Below are 21,852 nucleotides of genomic sequence, written 5' to 3'. Positions count from 1 at the left end.
GTGGGAATAGTTTGCAAAAGATATTTGAAGCTGCATGCTTCAAATTTTTTAGGAATTTAGCAGGAATTCCATCATCACCGGCTGCACTGCTCGTGGACAGGCTTTCTATTACTTTGAGAATGCCGTTCTGATTAAACAAGATGGGCAGCATAGGTGGATAACTATTTGTAATAGCGTATTGGGGTAATGGGTGTGTTTCCTGGGTAAACACGCTAGAGAAAAATGTGTTTAACAAATTAGCAGCATCAACATCACTTCTTTTTCGTTCGGTCTATTTGTAAATGTGGGGTGATTTCTGTTCGATTTAGCGTTTAGAATTTTGCGAAATTTCTGGGGATCAGATAAAAGCATGCCGGGAAGGGTCACGGAAAAAAGTGTTTCTTAGCATGTTTTACATTTATTTTACATTGTTTTGAGAAAGTTTTGTAAGACGTCAGGTCAACAGAATTATCCGTTCGTTTAGCCATAGAGAATGATCTTTTTTCTTGTTTAGTTCGCGTCTTAAGCTATTTGTAAACCACGGTGACAAATCCTCTGTTGCCACCGTGAATCGAGGGACGAACGTTGAAAGCATTTCACCGAGTTTTTTGTTTTTAATGATAAGCCAATTTTACTGGTAGAACGATCCGTGTATGACGCAGCAAATTCACGCTCAAATTCGTCCATGATTGACAATAAACTTACGATATCCGTGCGTGAGTAGGCGAATATCGGTTTCTTTATCTCCTTAGAGGGTGGTGAGCAAAATGACGTTTCGACATGCATAATAGAATGATCGCTAATGCTTTCCCTAATAGCAAATGATGTTACATATTTTGGGCTCGAGATAATGAGAGGATCTAAGATGGATCGATCACGAGTCGCCGACGGTATAATCTGATGGAGCGCGTACGTTTCCAAGATTGATAAAAAATCGCGGCATTGGCTAGGATTATTACAATTCGAAATAGGTTTTAAAGTTGCCCAATATATACCTGGGTAATTAAAATCACCACCGAGAACCATGTAGTGATCTGGAAAATTTACCATTAAATCACCAAGGCAATTACGCAGCGAGTCATCGAAATCAGTTTGGTCAGGATAGGGAGGACGATAACAAACACCTATGATCAATGAACAAAAATCCAACTGCACCCGAATCTATAAAAGTTCAAAAATTGAACTTATGTGTATTTTTGTGCAAGGAATGTCTTTTTTTTTTTTTTTTTTTTTGCTGCAATGAGAACACCGCCACGTCTTGCGGATTTACGGTCGTTGCGATAAATGACATACCGTTTGCTCAGTAAAAGTTCAGAGTTGCGTATATTAGGCGTTAGCCAAGTTTCGGTGGCAAGAATCATATTGGGTTCGCTGAAAGACCTAATAATCTCAAATTCATCCTGGTTTGATAAGATTCCACGAAAAGTTGCGATGAGAAATGAAAAGTTGGTGACAGTGGCTGGGCGGTAGAAAAGCTTTCTTTATTATGTCATTCTTGTGTCATCGTGTTTTCTTTAGGGGCCACGGACAGAAACTACCGATCCACTTGCCTGGTCATAAACATAGGTCGAGTCGTTAGGATACAATTTACCAAAACGGATCTTATAGTGGATGTTGCATTCTTTGAATTGAAAGGAAAAATTCCACGGCTTTTTTTTTTTTTCAAATTGAACCTTACGTGAAAAGTCTTCGGATATTTGATCCTTGGGCGCTACCACACTTTTCAGTTTGAAAGCGTTGTGAAGAACTCCGTCCTTGCTTATAAAACAAAGAACTTGACGATGATTGAGCGATTTATTCCCATTCGTTTTCGGCCGAGGCTATGTGCTCTTTCTACGGTGCCCAAGTAGATTGAGAGGTGATCCTTCACGGAGTGAGTTACAATCCTTTCTGTGACGTCCCAAATTTCATTTTCTGTTTCCGGAAGACATTTGAAGATTAATTTATTTCTTCGCATTTGATTTTCAGACTCATCTATCGTGTCACCAAGCGCCTCGACTTGTTCACGTAAGGCTAAAGTTTCACGTTAAACTGAGGCCACGGTTTCTTTAACGCTGCTTAGGTTTTCCTTCATACTCGCCACTCCTTGCACCTGTTTTTCAAAGTTCGTGACGCGTGCACCCAGGGCAGCGATGCCGTTGATTATCTGGTAAAGTTTCATAGCATTCGTTTCTCGATTTTGGTTTGAGTTCGCGATCAGTCTGTGTATCGCGTTTTGAAGTGTGTATATTTTTTTGCAGTATTCGTAACGGGGCCTGGGTTCATTTCAACGTCTCCTGCGGTTGCCAGCTAAAGAAACATGACGGTTGCTACCGTGAACAGCTTCAGAGATCCAGGCAACCATATGGCAGACACGTTCAGAAAGCGCATCTTCGCGGATGATAAGGTTCGCTTTCTGTTGTTAGGGGGGAACGAACCGATCCCTGTCCAGTAAATCACAATGTCGGTACCCATTCCAATGAAAGAACTGCAAAAATGTAATGATCATTGCGCTCTTTAACATCGTGTTTAACTTACACCGGCGTGTAGTATATGAATATACGGGCCTAAACGAGCTGGTTTAGATTAAACATAGCATAAACCCCGAGGCTGCAGGCAAAAGCGCCTACAATCTAGGTGTTTATGTAATGAATAATATAATATTTAACAATAAATGGTATATTACATGACCTTACTTATTTCAGACGGCACTGAACGTTACTTCCTTTCAATAAACTCCAGTCAGTTCTGAAACAGTCTTTATGGTATACTTTCCAAGACACTGTGACGGTCACGAACCTTCTACGCATCTTGTTTTGAGAGGAGAAACCGAAAATTTAGTACGATATATTTGGGGTACAAAATTCATAAGAAGTGATTTGAAACCATTGAATACGACCCGCGTAATAACAAGTTCGGCGCTTTTTTACGGACCGCGCGGTAGTGGGCGTGCACCATTATGGAGTTAAATATTGTTTCAAGATTTTGAGATTCGCTCGAGTTTACTATAAAATATTACTTGAGACCTGCTATGCACAGGCGATAGATATGTGGAACGAGCTTTCAGGTTCAGTTGGCTCTCTGCATTCGATTTCCGATTTTGAGAATGTCAGGTGTTCCACTTCTTTCGTGTCCCGTCTTCATTGCGCTACTGTTTTATCAAGTATGTTAAGGACATACTAGCCCGTCGATCCGCTATTTTATGTTTTATGTACTTCGCTTTGAAATAAGGTTGCCAGAACGTGATTTCTATTTTACGCCACTGATAGCTAGGGTTAGTGGGGAAGTTTTCTATATTATTTTACACTGGCTATAGCATTTAGTTTCTATTTTTCTAAGTTGTCTCGCTTGCCTTTTTTAGTCTCGGTTTTTGCTTTACCAGGGGTGGCAGTATTGTAACATGAAATTAATACGAAATAAAGGTCTAAATTTGTTTCTTTAATAACATATTATTGTTTTACCTTTTAATCGGTCGCTCCTTACCTTCCACCTATGCGTAAGTATTGTCTTAACTGTGTCTCCTTTATTCATTGGCACGTACACTGAGAGACACTGTTAGACCGAAGAGGAGTTCGGCGCATCTTCGCGTTGTGCTCAGATATTTTGTTGGCAAAACAAAAGGTACGGTTTATCTTTTAACTATAAGGGAAAGTTCGGCACTGTAGCAATTTTTAATACAAATCTCTGGCTGAAAAAAAAAACGTAGGAAACCAGCATCATAAGGGGAATGTGGAATGCAATTCATATTTTAAATTGGACCAGGCGTGAACTATTTGGAAATTAGACGAAACATTTTATGTGAATCCGACGTTCTTTTAAACTTGGAACTGATAATTGATTTATTTTTTATAAGCTGCACAAAAGAGACAACATGTTAGAAAATATTCGAGAGAAACGCTGCAGGGTTATGTTTAAAGGTTAAGACCCTTAGGAAAGAGAAGCCGTACTTGAAACAAAGTTGAAATATATTGAATATGAATATTAATTTTGTATTCATTATGTATTATTTTGTCCACATTCGAAGTTTCCCCGCTAAATTTAGAAGGGAAATTTTTCCATAGTGCAACCCATGGTTGTGGCCGGTTGCATTATTTCCATAATGCAACGAATACAGTTGCGCCAACGGCGACGCTACTCAACCTGGAAACGGGCTCCTAAGAGCTGCGCTCTAAAAAAAGTTGCACAAAGAACCGGAAGCAGTCTGTGCATATAACATGGCGTCGTATCGCTGGAGTCACGGGCTTGACGGCTGAGCGAAGCTGACTATAAGATGGCGGCGAACGAGGGGCGTACGTCTTCCACCTCAGAACTGTTTTTCGTGGCACCCGGAAACTGTCTAGCTTCGAAAGAAAAATCGCTTAACGATCAAAGCATTTGGGATTTATCGGTTCGATTCCAGTCAGTGGAATCCCCTTTTATTTATTCTTTCAAGTTGGCATTCTCGTAAGTTCGAAAACATTCTCGACTGATCCAGTTCTGAATGTTCTACGCGTCAAAAGTTCTACTCGGAATGTTCCAGAAACCCACCCGGGTACAAAAGAAACTCCGCAGGGCGAGCGGAGTCAGTTTCGCCCAGCGCTCGGTCCTGGTGTTTCGCCAACATCGACGCTTGGAAGCAAGCCTTTCTCTATTTAGTTTTGGGCACAAATTCCCCCCACTAAACGGTTTCTTGAGTTATGCGCCGCCTCATCATTTGTCACTCGTTACATTTTGGTGGATATACGGGGCGCCATATTCCATGCCCGTGAAACGTACCATTTACAAGATCTGTAGGCCCGATCCATTTTCCAGTCCCGGAAAACTAATCCCCGTCGACGAAGCGGAGACACGAGCCGGCCGCCGCCACCAAGGCCAGACTCCGGAGTTGGGTCAACTACCAGAGCAGCCGAGGAAGAAGAAGACGCCGACGCTGAACACAACATCGCAGCAAGACGTAATGCCAGCGACGTCAATCGTTTAGGTGCGGACCCCGCCACGGATGTTGGCGACTTTCAATGGCGATATTTACGAAGGTGCGGACGACTGGTTAAGCCAGAACGAGCGCGTCGCCCGGTTCAACGAATGGGGAGCTGAGCAGAGCCTGCGGAACGTCTACATCGCTTTGGAAGGCACGACCCGAACAATGTACGAGAACCACAAATCGTCGTTTTCGTCGTGGGACAAATTCCAGGCCAAGCTACGACGAACCTTTGCCAGCCAGCAGAGACGACAGCAGGCCGAAGAACTTCTGCAAGAAAAGAATCCAAAAGCCGAGCTAGAGCGTTACAAGCTTCGTCGAAGACGTTCTCCGTCTGATGAACCGCGCTGACCCAAGAATTTCCGAAGAGAAAAAGCTGTGGGTCACGCTGCGGGGAGTGAAGGAAAGCATCGTCGGAGGACTAGTTCGAACCCCACCTACCGCCGTTGAAGGATTCGTTACTCAGGCCACAAACATAGAACGTGCCCTTCAAGCACGGGCCTCCCACTACCAGCGACTCCCAGTCCCAGGCATCGGTGCCCTCTCGCCTTCCAACTGCGACACCCGGATATCCACAAGATCATTCGCGACGCCGTCCGGAATGAGCTGAGGAAGCTCCTGCCTGCTCACAGCAAACCGGCTTCCTTGCCGAAGTTGTCCGCGAGGACGTTCAACGGGCATTCCATCCGGAGGTTCCTGCCAGCGTGGTAGTACCCGAGGAGCCCTCCTTGACCTACACAGCAGTGGCTCGGCGACCGGCGCCAGCTGCCCGGGAGTATTCCACGCCGCCGCGATGTGAACCAGAGCCGCAGACCTTCTGACTTCGGGAAGGGCAGCCTCAGCTCGTCCGTACTGAACAACCGGCGACTAGGAAGACGGAGGTGTGGCCCACGGCCAATGGACGACCGCTTTGTTATCACTGCGGCAAGGTGGACAACGTCTACCGGAGGTGCCCGTACCGACAAATGGGCTTGCGAGGTTTTTCGCAGAGCGACCCACGACCCCGCCTTGAGGAGTTACCAAGTGACATTGAAGAGTACCTACGGCGACTCCTGTCCCCAGTGCCCAGTCACTTTGGAGGTTCCCGTTCGCCTTCGCCGAGATGAGGGTTCTCGCCCTTCCGCCACTCTCGTCGGGACAGCCTGTCTTCCCTATCTCGTCGAGAAAACTAAGTGCGGTAACACATGGAGGTGGAGTTGCCGAAGACAACCGAACTAAAGCCCGAACCACATAGCGCGTATTTGCGACGTATTTGCGCGCGTTTAGGCTGGCGTAATCCCGACGTTCAGCGGGCGCCGGGACGAGCGCTTCCGAGGTGGGCTTAAGTACGCGCGTATTCGGCGATCCTACCGGGACAGATCTCGGCGCATTGGCGTATTTCGGCGTGGCGTATCCGGAAGTGTACGGCGCGGTGCCGGCCAATCAGCTCCCCATTTGAGAGCCAGAAGTTGCTCGAGAATGGGCTTGCGTAGCTATGCCTGGCTAAGCGGCCGGCTGGCAGGCCTGACTCGGCCGCCGAAATGGGATCTCGCTTGTCGCGTTCGCCGGTTTATCGGCGAACTGTACGAAATCACTATATCTCTTTGGATAGAGCGATGAACGACTGAGACCAAAGAAAATACCATCGATGGTTACCGGCGACGTGAAAAGAATTACAAAAGGAGGGGTTTTGAGCAGAGGTCGCGGCCGTCCTCCTGTTGGGAGTTTTTGGCATCTTGACGGTTGCAACGAACATTTTTGAAACAGGTGTTAGCAAATTAGGCTTTGGTTGCTTATTAACATTCAGTTATTTCTGTCTCCCCTCGGAACGTAATGATATAACAACCGATCTACATTTTGCCTTCTTTCATGAAAGGGGCGAGTCGAGGTGCACTGCACCAAACGCCGAAGAGACGTTGACGAAAAGCGCCTTGTGGGGTTTGGCGACCTTCCCCTCTTCCCTGCTGTGAAAAAAGCGCCCGCCAAATCCCGTGATTACGCCCGTTGATACGCGCGTAAACTCGTCGAGAATACGACCTATGTGGGTCGGCCTTAAAGAACCTCCAAGAACGACGCAGCGCTCCCACCTTTCCCTATCTTTTTTTAAGGGGGGGGGGGGGGGGGGTGGGGGGCACAATTTTGTTCCATTAAACGCTTAGCTTCCTCAATTATTCGGAGCCTCATCATTTCGTGAGAAAAAAAATATAAATTGCAGGGTGTCGCTTTTCATAACCCCCCCCCCCCCCTTCCTCACCTCTTTAGCAGAGCAAACGCTGAAGAAGAGGTCGCCTCCTCTTTATCTTTCGCTCTGCTAAAGTGGAAAGAGGTGCAAGGCGTTTCCACTTTGCTCATAACCTGTTACTCACTGTAGCTCAAAATGAGTGAAGGTTTGTTTTCGTTTTCTCTTTGAGAGGTCATTCGTTGATAAATGTTTCGCCATCACGTGATAATTTAAGTAACTCTAAATGGTTAAGGAGAGTTAAAAGGAAAGAAAAGCTGTCGTTTTATTTTACAGCATTTGTTTTACAGCACTTGCATTTGAAAAAGCTGCCGATGGCTCCTTGCCTTTCTGCAGCACGAAGGCATGTTATTGGGATACAGTATGAACTTTGATGTCCGTCGTGGCACCGAGCGATATGTTCGCATTACAGGCGGTAATTGTACAGGATCCCAAGTCGTCACCTTTTCGCGACTTGTCAAAGCTTGGAAACTGAGTAGTGAAGAACTTCTGAAATTTCTGCTAACATTTGTCTGCCATGATTAAACAAAAAAAGGCTTTGAAGCGTTTTAGAAGTTTAACAATAGTCAGGACACTTCGGCCGTGCGCCATGATTTAATCGATTTCACTTGTATTCGAAAACCTCGATTCCGTTGTTGTTCTTCCTGTGTTGCGACGTGGTAATGCTGCGCGCGCTACTTGCCAAGTAGACAGTGCGCCCATGGCCGAACGGTTATTGTGCTTGGCTCCATGCAAAGAGCTGACGAACAAGGCCTGGCCGCGGATACACTTTTTTGTTGTTTCTGTAAATGTCGCGTTCGGGCTGGAAATTCGAGAACCCTGTCGCTTATTTAAGTTTAGGACGTTCTACACGCCGAACCTTCTCCGCCGATTGTTTCAGGAGCCCAGCGCTTAATCCTGCTGTTCCGCCTACCTCGACGCCTGCGATGCTAAGCTGCTTCTATTCTGTTTTGGGCAAGAGTTCGCACCACTAAATGTTTAGTTTCTCCAGTTAATTTGCCGCCTCATCAGTTGTCATTTGTGACATTTTGGTGGAGCATATGTGACCCGGAGGAGTAGCTGGGGTTTCGAATATGCCCTTCGGTCGATCCTTGGCATTCGGAAATTCGCCCGAATCCTAAGCTGCTGCGCTACCTAAACTGTCACTCGATGGTCCGCGAGTAACTTGCACCTAATTTCGAGTATTTTGAATTTACACGCCGTTCATAGCTGTGTCAACAAAGTGGCTAGAAAAAAAGAAAGCTTTCATTGTGGCCATTGTACGGAAGACTTGAGGTCGCATCTGTACAATCGGAAGATAGGACCAAATTCGGAAGGGTCCCGGGCACCTTTAGAGAGTTGGCAGGTATGCAAATCACTTGAGCAACTTGATGACGAAACATCCGTCTTGGAATCCCCAGTAAGGGTGGCCTAAAGGGCATTAGCCACCATGTGGCTGCATTGACATATACTTTTCAAGGTTTTGGTTTTGATCGACGCATCAACAAAGTCAGTAGCCGCGTTTACATGAATACGACTTAGTCGCATCGAATCCAGCTGTCGCATTCAATGCGGTCATGCAAACGGCATAATGCGCAAAGATAGCGCATCGCATTCAAGTCGCCAGACAGAGGTGGAACGAGAGGCCGAGTGCGCATTCAGTCAGCCTATGTAAACGGAAGTCGCATCGCACTTTGGAACGGGGAGGATTATGGGAAGGCGCTCGCTGCGGGAGCGAGTGAACAGCTGAGAGCATGGCGGCGGCCAACCTCGTCGGCGGCGTGGAGAGCGGTCCCGTATGGTCGCCTGCACTTTTTTTTCGAGAACAAACGCGAGCTTTTCTTGCCATCATAAGTAAGGGCAATATAGCCGAGCTGCTCGGTGAGGGCGGCCCCCGTCCTAGCCTTGCAAAGTACGACTTGCGCGTCCGAAGGGACTTGTCGTCCTGTGCGCATAATTTGTGGCCTCTGAACTAGCATGAATGGTTAGATCTTGACGCTTCCGCGTAAGCCGTAACCTCACGTAAAGTTTCTTCTGACGCATGCTTATTGCATTTGGCCAAGCCGGTACTCGGCGTCTCGACATGCAAAACTCAGAATTTTACTTGCACACGAGTCAACACGTGCTGTGACAACCAGCATGTACGAACCAGTGTTGCGGAATGGGCACCCCTATTCGATTCCAATTCCATTCCGGGGAATTAGAGTTTTCGATAATTCAATTTCTTTCAATTCCTAGGAATGGAGACACTGGGCCAATTCCCACTCCTGGAATGGCTGAATCGTTCCATTCCATTCCTTTAATTCCTAAACGTAAAAATTAGCACTTGACAGCTACATTGTGTTGCCGTCATAAGCAGCATAAAGCTGATATTATCAAATGCAGAGACAATTGCAACAAATAAAAAAGCTAAATTCCTCAAAAAAGCACTGATTTTACTAAGCGGACCGCTGGTGGCTCGAAGTGTTTATTTACAATGTACTGCAACCATCGAGAAAGCCGCTTGATATGTCAATGCTTGTTTAAGACATCGGTCTCGCGACCACGTTGCTCGCAACAAACAGCAAAACTTAAATCCACTCATTTTCTTTTCTTTTTTTAACTTTTTTTGCATTTGACTTTTAGGATATACGCGGCCAGCGTGTTTGTCGATAAGACCATAAAAATATCCAGTTCGTGCGTAGCGCAAAAATAAGCTATATTACTGTATTCTTCAAATGCAGCAACACGGCTAGTACACTGCTAGAAGCGACTCCATGTACAGCGGCAAGTACACATCCTCTGACAAAATGCAACCTACGCGGCGCAGCACGAGGGACCGTATAGACCATGTCAGGAGACCTGTTTTAAAACACATAAGTTCACGCTTGCTTTACGAATCTCGATATTTTTGATCATATTCAATTCATTTTAGAGCGCAGCTCTTAGGGGCCCGTTTCCGGCTTGAGCGGCGTCGGCGTCGCCGTCGGCGTCGCCGTCGGCGTAACCGCGCGGTGCATCATTGGAAATGTCCCATAATGCACCGCGCGAGCCCCCACCGGGGTCACGTGACCTCGGGAGGGCACGTGACCCCCCGAGGTCACGTGACCCCGGTGCATCATGGGAAATGTCCCATAATGCACCGCGCGAGCCCCCCACCGGGGTCACGTGACCTCGTGGGGGGCACGTGACCCCCCCGAGGTCACGTGACCCCCCGAAGTCACGTGACTCCCCTGAGGTCACGTGACCCCCGCCGATGTCGCGTGAACCCCAATGACGTCATCGTCACTGATGACGTCACCGGCATCCACATCGTCATCGTCATCATCACTGATGACGTCATCATCACTGATGACGTCACCGGCATCCACATCGTCATCGTCATCATCACTGATGACGTCGCCAGCATCCGCATGGTCATCGTCATCATCACTGATGACGTTACCGACATCCGCATTGTCATCGTCATCATCACTGATGACGTCATCAGTGACGTCACTGATGTCGTCACCGGCATCCACATCGTCATCGTCACTGATGACGTCACCGGCATCCGCATCGTCATCGTCATCATCACTGATGACGTCATCTGATGTCGTCACCGGCATCCACATCGTCATCGTCATCGTCACTGATGACGTCACCGGCATCCGCATCGTCATCGTCATCATCACTGATGACGTCACCGGCATCCGCATCATCATCGTCATCATCACTGATGACGTTACCGACATCCGCATCGTCATCGTTATCATCACTGATGACGTCATCAGCGACGTCACTGATGACGTCACCGACATTCGCATCGTCATCGTCATCATCACTGGTGAAGTCATCAGTGACGTCACTAATGACGTCATCGGTACCCGCATCGTGATCGTCAATGATGACGTCATCAGTGACCTCAGTGATGAGATCATCAGCATTGGGGGTCACGTGACCCCCAAGGTCACGTGACCCCCCAAGGTCACGTGACCCCCCCCTGGTTAGTTTAACCCCCCCAGTGCCCTTCCCTCCTCCTCCTCAAGAGCTGCGCTCTAATTCGGCGTTACAGGGAGTTGTAAGCAGCTTTCACTTTTTTTTTTGCTCGTTTTTCTGCCTTTTTCCACCCTTCGCCTACTTATTCTCGTGTTTCCTCTTCAGATGGCGAATAAAGTTCGATGATATACGCCGATTGTACCGTGTAATGTTCCGTTGCACAACTTTCAGCGTGCAACTTGTTTATTTTATTCGCGAGAAAAATGTCTTGCACGATGCTATGACTCGATCTGCATTTATCTTGTCTTCACGTCCGAATTGTGATGTTCCTCTTTGCGCTGATCGAGTGGAGGGTTCAGGCAGCAGACGGTATACACCAACCGATTCATTCTTCTACCTAGGTGTTGGTTGTTCGCGTTGTGGCGACGGGTCGGGCCGTCAGCTTTGACAAAGCTCTTCACATCAGGATACAATTAACGGGGTAATACAGCACCGTTCCAATTGACATTCCCCGTGTTTCTTCAACAACACCGTCCAACTGACTTCTCACCGCCTCAAACAGGGTCCAGGAAAAGAAGCACGAATGCAGACCGGACAGCCGAGACGCGTGGGAGCCAAAACCTCAGTGGCAGCTAGCACCCAGCTCTCCTCAGTTGCCCTCACAGCAACTGTCGCTCCTTGTCTGGCGCGGGACGGTCTTTCTGCAGGTCTAGTCAGTTCGGTCACACCAAAAGCGGTGACGATAGTCTATTTCTCCTTACGATGGACCTTAACAGAGAGCACGAGAGCCATCGAAACCAATCCAGTGCCTTCCACTGTCGCGTGACCCTGCAGTCCCGCTCACGGTGCTGGATTGCCTAGGGTGACTCGTAGCGTCCGCAGCGGTCCATCGCAAGGTGAAACGAAGTATGCAGAGACTGAAGTCAAAGGAAATGAGCGGGCATCCGCTAGCTTGCTTGTAACCCCAACCCACTAAAACATATAACACAGAAAACAAGTATCGGAACAAAGACCAAGAAAAAGGCGGACTTACGCTACAAATGCAGTATAATAAACAAGCCTCGGAGCAAACCGCAGGAGGAGAAGAGGGAAGTGAATCTCGCTTTGTTTTAATGCCGAAGCAAACCCACATTTCGCACTTCAAAGAAGTGCGCACGGATGAACGTGGAAGGCAGCAGGGTTGGCTGCCTGCTAAACAGCGCTCCTAAACAATACCTGATCATCTTTCGCCGGCGCCCGAGTCAACGAGTTATCAGAGCTCTCCGAGTTATGAGTCGCTTCCGCTCCCAGATCTCAATCTGTGCGCGCGCGTGCACTCTACAAACCGTTGCAACAACAAAAAAAAAAAAAAAAATACATGACAAGAAGGACGATGAGGAGTTGTTCATGGTTGTTTCTTTGCCGCTCTCTTTTCTTTTGCTTGGTGCTTCGTTTCCTGTTTCGATCTCGTGTAACGCCATCGAAGCCCGACTCCTGCGCGTCCGTGAAAGGCGCCAGGTTACCCACCTTTCCCCGTTGGCTCTTTGGTTGGACGCTTGTTTTTTGTTTTGCATTTTTTCTTTCGCGTGTAAGTCTGATAGGGCTCCACGCGGGCTAGCAGTTTCCCCCTCATTTTATTTCTGAGCAACTGACTCGCTGACTGACTAGGTTTAGCTGACCGTGAACACTAAAAAAAAAAAAAAAGGAAGAACCGTGCCCATTCCATTCCCATTCCATTTTGGGCAAAAGGAACCTAATTCCATTCCCATTCCATTCCTCTCAACGTTGCCGCCATTTCATTCCCATTCCATTCCGGGGTCGTGAAAATGTGGAACGATTCCGGAATCATTCCAACTTCGGAGTGGCAACTCCGCAACACTGGTACGAACACCGAGCTTGTTCATTTACATTAGTATTGCCGGTCAGCAAGTTAAGGGTTGTGTTTTGTATGTCCATTGACAAAATTAACTTCTTGCGATTTATGTTTTTTTATTGTTGGTGATGCCTTAGTTTGTAATGAAAAACTCGAAGACGCCATCAAGAAACTGAAAGCTGGCGCACTTCTCAAGTCTTCTGTACTAACCTGCTGTGCCTAAAATGAAGTCAGCACTCGCTTGCATTCTTGTAATTCAACTTCACGTATTGACACAAAGTTATTTTGTAATATTATGCGCACAACACCCCATACAAACTGGTTTCAAGAAGGCGACAGTCAAGCTCAACCGTGAGAAATGTCGCATTGTTCACCAGCCGCGCATCTGGGCGTGAACGCCTATGGTGCCCACCAAACAAAACAAACAAGAAAATTTCTCCAAGCCTATTTGCTCGGTGCTAATAACCATGTTATGTGTTTGCTTTCTCACTAACTGAGTTTGCTGATGTTTTCCATTTTTCTTGTATGCAGATTACCCATGGATCATGAAGAGGACGAAGCTGTTGACCCTCCTGCATCTGCGGTACCCCCCGCAGCTGTGGTGCGCCCCACAGCTGCAGTGCGCCGCGAAGCTGTGCGCCCCGTAGCAGCGGCCTCCTTTGCATCGGCCAGGGACGAGCGTGCCAGCTCCTCAGCTGCGCCCTAGGAGGTGCCTGCCCGTGGCTGAGGGCGCTTTGGTGTGCTGGAGCCGCAATGGGCGCCGAGCAAGACGTCCGTCTCGGATATTTAAGACGCGACCAGGAGAGGAAGGAGGAGGAGCATCTTTCCATCTCGCATATTTAAAAAAAGAATTGGAGATGAAAGTGCGGGAGCACAAGCTCCGAACGAGGAAGCTGAGGAGCGAGAATCAGCTGTTGATTCTCGATATTGCTGAAAAGAAAAAAATAAATGGGAAGAGGCGCACTCATTTGATACCTTTTATTTGTTTCATACTTGCTTAAACTTCAAAATTCCACAAAGCATCTGTGAGAGCTACGTAATTAACAATATCTGCCGTGGTAGATATTGTTAATTGGTTGCTAAAAAAATGGTATCTAAGCTCCGTTTACCCGTTACTTCAACCAGAATGAAAACCTTGGTCATGAAATGAGAGGTTTTGGAGGTGCCTTCTTTCCCTGATTGCTTACACTGCCTAATGGCAGCTTTGAGGCACATGGCCACAAATACACTGGCCAAAGTCGCTCCCGCTTGCGTCGCGCACTGCCGGGCCATCCGTACCGCACATTTCCCCCCTAAAACGGCCACACTAGGCGTAACTGTTTTGCTTGTATAATTTTAAAGTAAAACTTGGTGCAGAAAACATGGTTATTTACATGCTTAAGTGGTTCGTTAAAGTCTTTAAATCAATAGGCCCTCACAGATTCTTCTTAGGATGAAAGATCTCGAAGCACTCTATCCTCGGTCGCTTAGGCGTCGCACAACCAGTGCATTCTTGTCGTGATTCCGACTCAAAAGTGCTGTCGGAATCGCTCCCGTCGTCTACAGCAGGCTCCAAAAACTCACTATCCTAACTAGACGTCCCGTTGTCATCACTGTCAAAGAGGATATCTATGATTTCATCGTCAGAAAGGCCACACCACACACTGGACGCTGCCGTCTTCTCCAAGCAGGCAGCGATCGAACGGGGAAGACGACACACAAAAGAACAAGCTCAAACAAACACAGCGGACGGAACGACCCACGCCGTCTGTTGGAAATGTATCTAACAGCACTACCCCCAAGTCTACATAGCACGCCACCTACGAATGACTCTTTAAAACAGAAAAACATGCAGGCCGGCAAATCGCCGGCTTTTGCAATATGGCCCCTGACAGCACACCTGGTGATTCGCCGGCTTTGGTAGCGAATGGGTCAAGTGAAGTGACTAGCAATGATTGTGTTTCTCACACTGGTTCCTGTGTCGGCCGGAAGCCGAGGCAACGGTGGGAAGTGCCTCTAGCGCCGGGGCTTTGGCAGAGGAGGCAGGGGCACGACTGGCAGACAAGGGTCCGACATTTTTCGTCCCAGGTTGTAGAGTGCCGCATACGCCGTGATGATGGCGGCAGATCGTGTCGGCTTGTGTTGGAGCCTCATGTCAAGGCACGGAAAGCGGCTCTTCCAGACCCCAAAGGCCCTCTCGATGCTGTTGCGAGTCTTGATATGGGCCTTGTTGTACATAAATAGCTAAATCCTTGTTATACACAAGAAAGTTCTTCAACTTGAGGTCAACTAATATTTATTCTGAGGTCCCATTTATGGGGCGCTCGAAGAAACATTTTTGCCAACTGAAGGAATTTACTCGAAGGTGCATGCACATGCCGATGTTACCTCTATAGATTTAAAACTTTTCAATGATATGCATCTGAGACGGGACAAAAGGAGGCATATACCACGGGCGTCATATGTCTATTTTCTTTTGTCCTTTGTCTCTGGTGCCAGCGTGTGTAGCACTCACTTGCCTTAATATTTTTACTTGTCGATGTGTAGCCGCTGATTGTAATCTCTGTACTCCCACTCTTATTTCAACTCTATTTGGCTCGTACAAACCATAATTTTAACCGTCTTTTAAGGCATTGTATCAAGGTGGGATAAACCATTCTTCAATATTTAAACTGTGTCCCACACTGCGTCTAGAAAGCTTCCAACGTTTACAATACTTTGTATTGAGCATTGTTTCCAGGGGTTCTAGCCTGCCGGTATGTGGTTGAGGGGGACATATAAGAATGACACCTGATCCTGATCTGCACACTGAAACAGTCCATCAAGTCAACGTCACCATCGGTTTGCTATGCAACGAATCAACATTTGACATGATTGGTTTATGACCATTGTTTTTTCACATATAGCCTGCACTATCCTGATGCCAAGTTTGCAGCTGGGGAGAATGCCAGAAAAATAATCTTACTTGTCACCAGGCCCATCGGTTGTTGCCGGATCTTCCAGTGGAGTCATCAAAAAAGGCGTGCAGTCGTAACCCATGTCGCCCAAGAGCACTCCAGGCATGACCGCTCTCTCGTACAGCACACGAGCACGGCAGTTGTCGAATATTCTGCTGTCGTGGACAGAGCCAGGCCAGCTTGCCACGACGTCAAAGAATTGTAGCTGGGGCCCTGTGATGGCCTGAAAATGCACATCCACAATGGTTATGGATGTTAAAGCAATTAGTAAATGCAAGGAATACAAAGCAGAGTTTACAGCCTTTCCTCTTTCTATAGATATACTGGGTAACCCACTCATTGACTGTACAGAAGCTACCTGTTGGATTGGGACTCCAAAATGTACCAATTACTGGGGCTCAGGATTTGGGGAGTGGTGGGGCTTTGAGTCTCAAGCCTTGGGTAGCAAACTCTGTAATGTAGCTGGAGCAGCAGTGCATCGAACGCTTTTGCGCTAATAACTTACCCTCGTTAAACCGAATTCGAAAGAGCGATACGTGAAATGAAATTGGAGTGCCGCGGTTGTAACGAGCACATTGAATTATGTGATGAACGGACGTGAGCGCACATAACGTGTTCTCGCTCTTACCTGCACGTTGAGAGAAAAGTAGCCCTTCCGGTTGCGGAACACTTCTGCGTCGTCCCTGCGGGGCTCTTTATCCGGACGTAGGTGCAGTCGATGCACCCGGTTACTCTTGGGAACTTCGCGATCTTGTAAAAGCCGTGCATGGCGGCGTTACACCCGGCCGCCCCGGCCTCACCTGGAAACTTGACAAGTTTGGGAAAAAGTTCCCGCGCGATTAGATCAGTCACTCTGCCGACGACGCGACACACCGTCGGCTGGGAGACGTTCACCAGATCGCCGGTTACTGTCTGGAACGCTCCTGCCCCGTAAAAGCGGAGTGCCACTAACAACTGCAGCAGAGGTGTCAGCGGTTTCCCACGATCGTCCCAGCTCGGCTGAAGCGACAGTCTGCACAGCAGCTCGCACACCGATGTCTTGGCGAATCGAAATCGCGCCGAGTACCCCCGGTCGTTATACATTTCCATGGGGTTTCGCCGATCCCTGGGCGGAGGCCACAGGATTGCTGGGGTAGGGTAGGCGTCTCCATTATACAGTTCGGCGGCCCTACATCAGTACTCAACAACACTCCCGAAATCGTCGAAATCGTAAAACTCTCGAAAAAACGTCGCCATGGCGGTCGAAGAGGCAAGGAAAGGAAAGGAAGGATCTAAGGTAGCTACGTCGCTTCCTCTGATCTTTAAGGAAAGGAGTAAGGAAAACTTACCTAAAGGAGCCAGTCTAAGGTTCCCTATTGGAAAAACGTACAAGAAACAAACCTGCTGCTTGTACAGTCCTGGTATGACACCATTATAATTTATTGTTATTATACATGCAGCTAGTTTGGTTTTGCGTTCTCCATAACTGGAGATACCGGCACCGCTATGGCTCCGGGTCTGTCTATACTGGCAGCCGGTTTGCTCGCCGATATGACTCGGTATGGCTGGTATGATTTTGCGTCCGATGACGTAGGCGACCGCCATCTTTCCAACGAAACGCCTATACCACAAGACCACCGGTATAACTAAACCATACATGCAGAAAGACGACCGCCATCTTCCAACAAAAACGTCCATCGTTTACCACCGGTATCGTTACATACATCATACATGTCGAAAAATAACATAAGCCGCGTTTACATGAATGCGACTTAGTCGCATTGAATCCAGTTGCCGCATTCAATATGCGGTCATGTAAACGGCATAATGCGCAAAGCGCATCGCATTAAAGTCGCTAGACAGAGGTGGATCGAGATGGCGAGTGCGCATTCATTCAGCCCATGTAAACGAAGATCGCATCGCATTTTGGAACGGGGAGGATTATCGGAAGGCGCTCGCTGCGGGAGCGAGTGAACAGCTGAGAACATGGTGGCGGCCAACCTCGTCGGCGGCGCGGAGAGCGGTCCCGCAATTTTTTTCCCGAGAACAAACGCAAGCTTTTATTGCGATCATAAGTAAGCGGAATTTAGCGGAGCTGCTCGGTGAGGGCGGCCCCGTCCAAACCTTTGCGAAGTACGACTTGCGCGTCCGAAGGGGTCACAAAGGCTTCGGTGCAAGCACGCATGACACCGAGAGCTCCGATCACTGTAGAGCACTGCATGGTTGCGCAGAACGAGCAGCTCCTACCTCGCTGCCGTTCCTGGCTGCGCAAGAGCCTCTCGGACTCGGGGTCTGGTCGCGATCGGCGTGGTCTGGCGCGGCGAAACGTGGAGGCTTCCTCAAAGCGTGCACACACACGTCGCCTCTCGTTCAGAGTGGACCGGCGGCCCGGACTGGAGTCCTAAACGCCTTGGTTTTGATGCTTCTTCCGTCTCCCAACTTCTTCCACAGCACCGAAGACAGCGGGCGCGATCTTTACGTTCACTGAATGCGTCGAAAGGCCTCCACGTGCGATGCACCGGAAAACGTGGTGCGGCTGGTGCCGGAACGGAACTGACGGAACTGCATAACTTCGAGCTTTGAGTCAACGTGCTCGGCAACAAACCGATCGTGACACTAAGCCGCGGATACCGCATCGCCGGTCGACAGGGGCAAATGGCCTGTTGCTCGTATCGTGGGCCGTGACTCGTACTCGGCCAACTCGGCGTCTTTTCGTGGCCCCTCGCGTCGTCGCAACCAGCCGCAAACATACCAGCCCGCGACCGTGGCCGATGTCGGAGAAAAGCGAAACCGAAACGTAAAGCTTCCGCCCAGTGGCTTCCGCTGCCGCGCCTTTTCTAACTTCCCGGCCAGTCCCGGTTTACACACTTCCGGTCGTCGCGGAGATGGCGACGCAGCCAGACGTAGCGGTTTTGGCGCTGGCTCCTTCTGCGTTTTACGGGACATGTTTTACGGTCCGTTTCTACTGCGTCTCTGGCTCTCAACTCGACGACGCCTCTCATGGTTCAACCAGGCGTGGTCAGCCGGGGTCAGCACAGCGCGGCCGGCTCAACTCGTCCGATCGCCGGACCGCAGGCGACTTCCGATTTCGGCCGTTAGGCCTAGGATCCGAAGGACTCTGTTTCCGTGAAGCGGTAAGCGAATCTCGTCCCGTTTTCGTTCTACTTTTAAATTAAGTTAGGTGCGCTACAGTGTAAGCATGCGTGCCAAGTGTTCGTGACAATTTTGAACTAGAATAATTGTGCTTCATTGCGGTTTGTCATTTACGAAAAAGTAAATCGAGCAATGAACGAGGAGCCATGCTTGAAAACGATGTATGTACGATGTTAACTTCTACCTGGGCGGCTTAAAAAAAAAGTCAAGACTGGTTACGGTTGAATGCGAGGCTGGTCCCAATGCAATGGTAACCACTTAGAGCACCTTTCTGAACAGCATGTAAGCAATATAGCGATCAACGAGACGAGCGACGACGAGAAGCTACGAGTGCCGGCGCCGAGCGACGAAGATTTCTCACTCTCGCTGCTTGCGCCGCTCGGTTCCTGGGCTTCTAGAAAACGTCGCTCATCACCTTGATCGCTCGCACCAATCGCTTTCATAATGTGTGTCTCGTCGCGCAGCTGACTACCGTGTTTATTCAAATATATGTTGACCTTTTTTTTTTTCTTTTCTTTTATTTATTATTTTTTTTTTTTCGGAAATCGTGACTAAAGAATTTCGACCTACATTCGCGACCAAATTTTGCGACCGTACCGGAGGCATGAAGCTATCGAGTCACCGAGCCGGCGTTGCCGTAGAGCTGCGCCGCTTCTTGTTTCCAAAAGCTTTTGTTAAACAACCGAAAACAACAGCGGTGGCCGATGCCGCAATCGCGCGCACCTCTTGGGGCATTGGATTTCGCCATCGCACCTCTAGCGTTCCCCTTGCTGGGCAATGGGGAAGGAGAGGAACGCGATGCGCCATGCACTTTGTCCTCCATCCTCGCAAACGCGCACAAAAAAAGAAAAAAAAAAAAAGATGTTACTTTTGTTAGTTGCTTGAGGCGACTCGGCTCGCGTGTTGCTCATGGCGACACGGCGGCTTTGTTTGCGTCTTTGTAGTTTGTCTTTCGTCGTCTCGCACCTTCTTTCGTTTCTTGTCGTCATTTTACAACGGTGTCAGTGAAGTATTGTGGCGGATTTGCGAGGATGTCTACCAAGCTGTGAAGTGATGTAAATAAAGGTTTCTTTCTTTTGCCCAAAATTTCCCCTGTTCTTAAAAATAAAAAAAAAGTCGACCTATATTTGAATTTTTTTTTTTATTATTCTCGGTGGGTCCAACAAATAGAGTTCGACCTATTTTCGAGTAAATACGGTAACTTTAATTTTTATTTTGGGTTACGTCGGACGTAACTCGAATGCTTGACAGTTACGTTGGGCGTAACTTTAATTTTTATTTCGGGTTCCGTCGGACGTAACGTTAGACACTGCGTTACACTTAAGAAAAATAGGGGCTGATGGTTCATCATATAAACCAACCATTTGTGTTTAATTAAAGTGAATCACTGGCCTAAAAAAATACTGCTGTCCTATAGGAATGTAGTGCTTCAGATAAATTTGTTAATTTTTGCTTTTAGTCTCTGCCCCACCAGATACAACATCTGGCCTAAAGCAGTGTTCCGGATCTCCTTCCAAGACCTCAGGCGGGTCGTCATTCAATCCAGGAGGCGGCGGCGTCTCATGGGCGTGTTGCTGGTGCTTCTTACTGGATGGTGCTACCGAGGGAAAAGTGGTCGTGCTTGGGAAAGGCAAGTATGGCCGCCGTAAGTATAGATATTGTTTTTACCTTTGCTCGAACCCACCTTTAAGAAATGCACAGTTCGCATGTGTGCATCTCTCAATGCTTCTACAGTCGGCTGTTAATATTTGGAGTGCTCCAACTCTGTCAGCGCTAGTTTCTCTAGATTATGCAAATGGGATGCAACACTAAACCACATATGCTCTCGCAACAAACAGTGCTCTGCTGAAGCACGCACTGTGGAATCTACTCTGGCTTTATAATGCAGCACAAAATAGTTGACGCCAAGTATAGCTACTTTTGTGACTCCGTTTTACCAAAAGCTCTGCCGAAATAAACTTGCCACCTTATATATATAGGTGCAAAAGAACCTTGCGTGCCTAACCTGGAGAAGGGCATTTTTTTCATAGGTCAATTTTTTCTTAAACCAATACCTTCAGCCTCCTTGAAATGTTAACATCATGTGACACTCAAAAGAACAGTAAACCCCTTAATGTTGGCGAACCTTTAATTTTCGCGGCCTTTAATTTTGCGGAATTCAGTGACTGCGATTATGTCCTCTGTGACCGATTCGAGAAGAAATAGGGGCCACCAAGATAAGGGGGTTTTACTGTCCATCGGAGGAGAGAGGAAGTCACCTTTGTTTGTATGCAAGAGTAAAACCAACAACAACAATCATGGTGCCGACACTTTGTGAGCCTATCTGTGTCTATTGAATGATATCAATTTTGTTTTTGTTCGTTAAAAATTGTTGCCTGTCCACTGTGGGATGTCGTCTTCAACACGAGCAGTGGTTTTCCTCTGAAGCAGGCAGCATGGACGCGTGCCGCAGCACAACATAGTTTAATTGCAGGTGGTACCGCAGTTTGAAGGATGGTTCGCACAATATGGGGGAATCGCAATTCAATGTTCTACCTCGGGCGTAGACAAGATTTGCTCATTCTAAATCATTTTGTCTACAAATCGGGAACTTGCAACGAATGTACCCGCATGGTTGGAAGGGCCAGACAAGCCTTGCGAGCGCTTCGTTTTCTAGCCTCTCAGTCCTGAACCTACTCACGCACCACATGTGTAGATGTTCCGGTACGTGGGAGCACTTATTTGGAAAATGGTGAATGGCAACTGTTGTTATCTTTAAGGTGGACTGCATATTTGCAGTACTTTTCCTCACTTAAAAATATGTCTTACTAAAAATATGTAGTATAGCCGATGACAAAAAGAGAATGGCTGGGCGTCCTCCAGC

The sequence above is a fragment of the Ixodes scapularis genome, unplaced genomic scaffold, assembly GCF_016920785.2.
Source record: "Ixodes scapularis isolate PalLabHiFi unplaced genomic scaffold, ASM1692078v2 PGA_scaffold1__304_contigs__length_218370807, whole genome shotgun sequence".
In the NCBI taxonomy this organism is placed as follows: domain Eukaryota; kingdom Metazoa; phylum Arthropoda; class Arachnida; order Ixodida; family Ixodidae; genus Ixodes; species Ixodes scapularis.
This window is presented reverse-complemented; position numbering follows the sequence as displayed.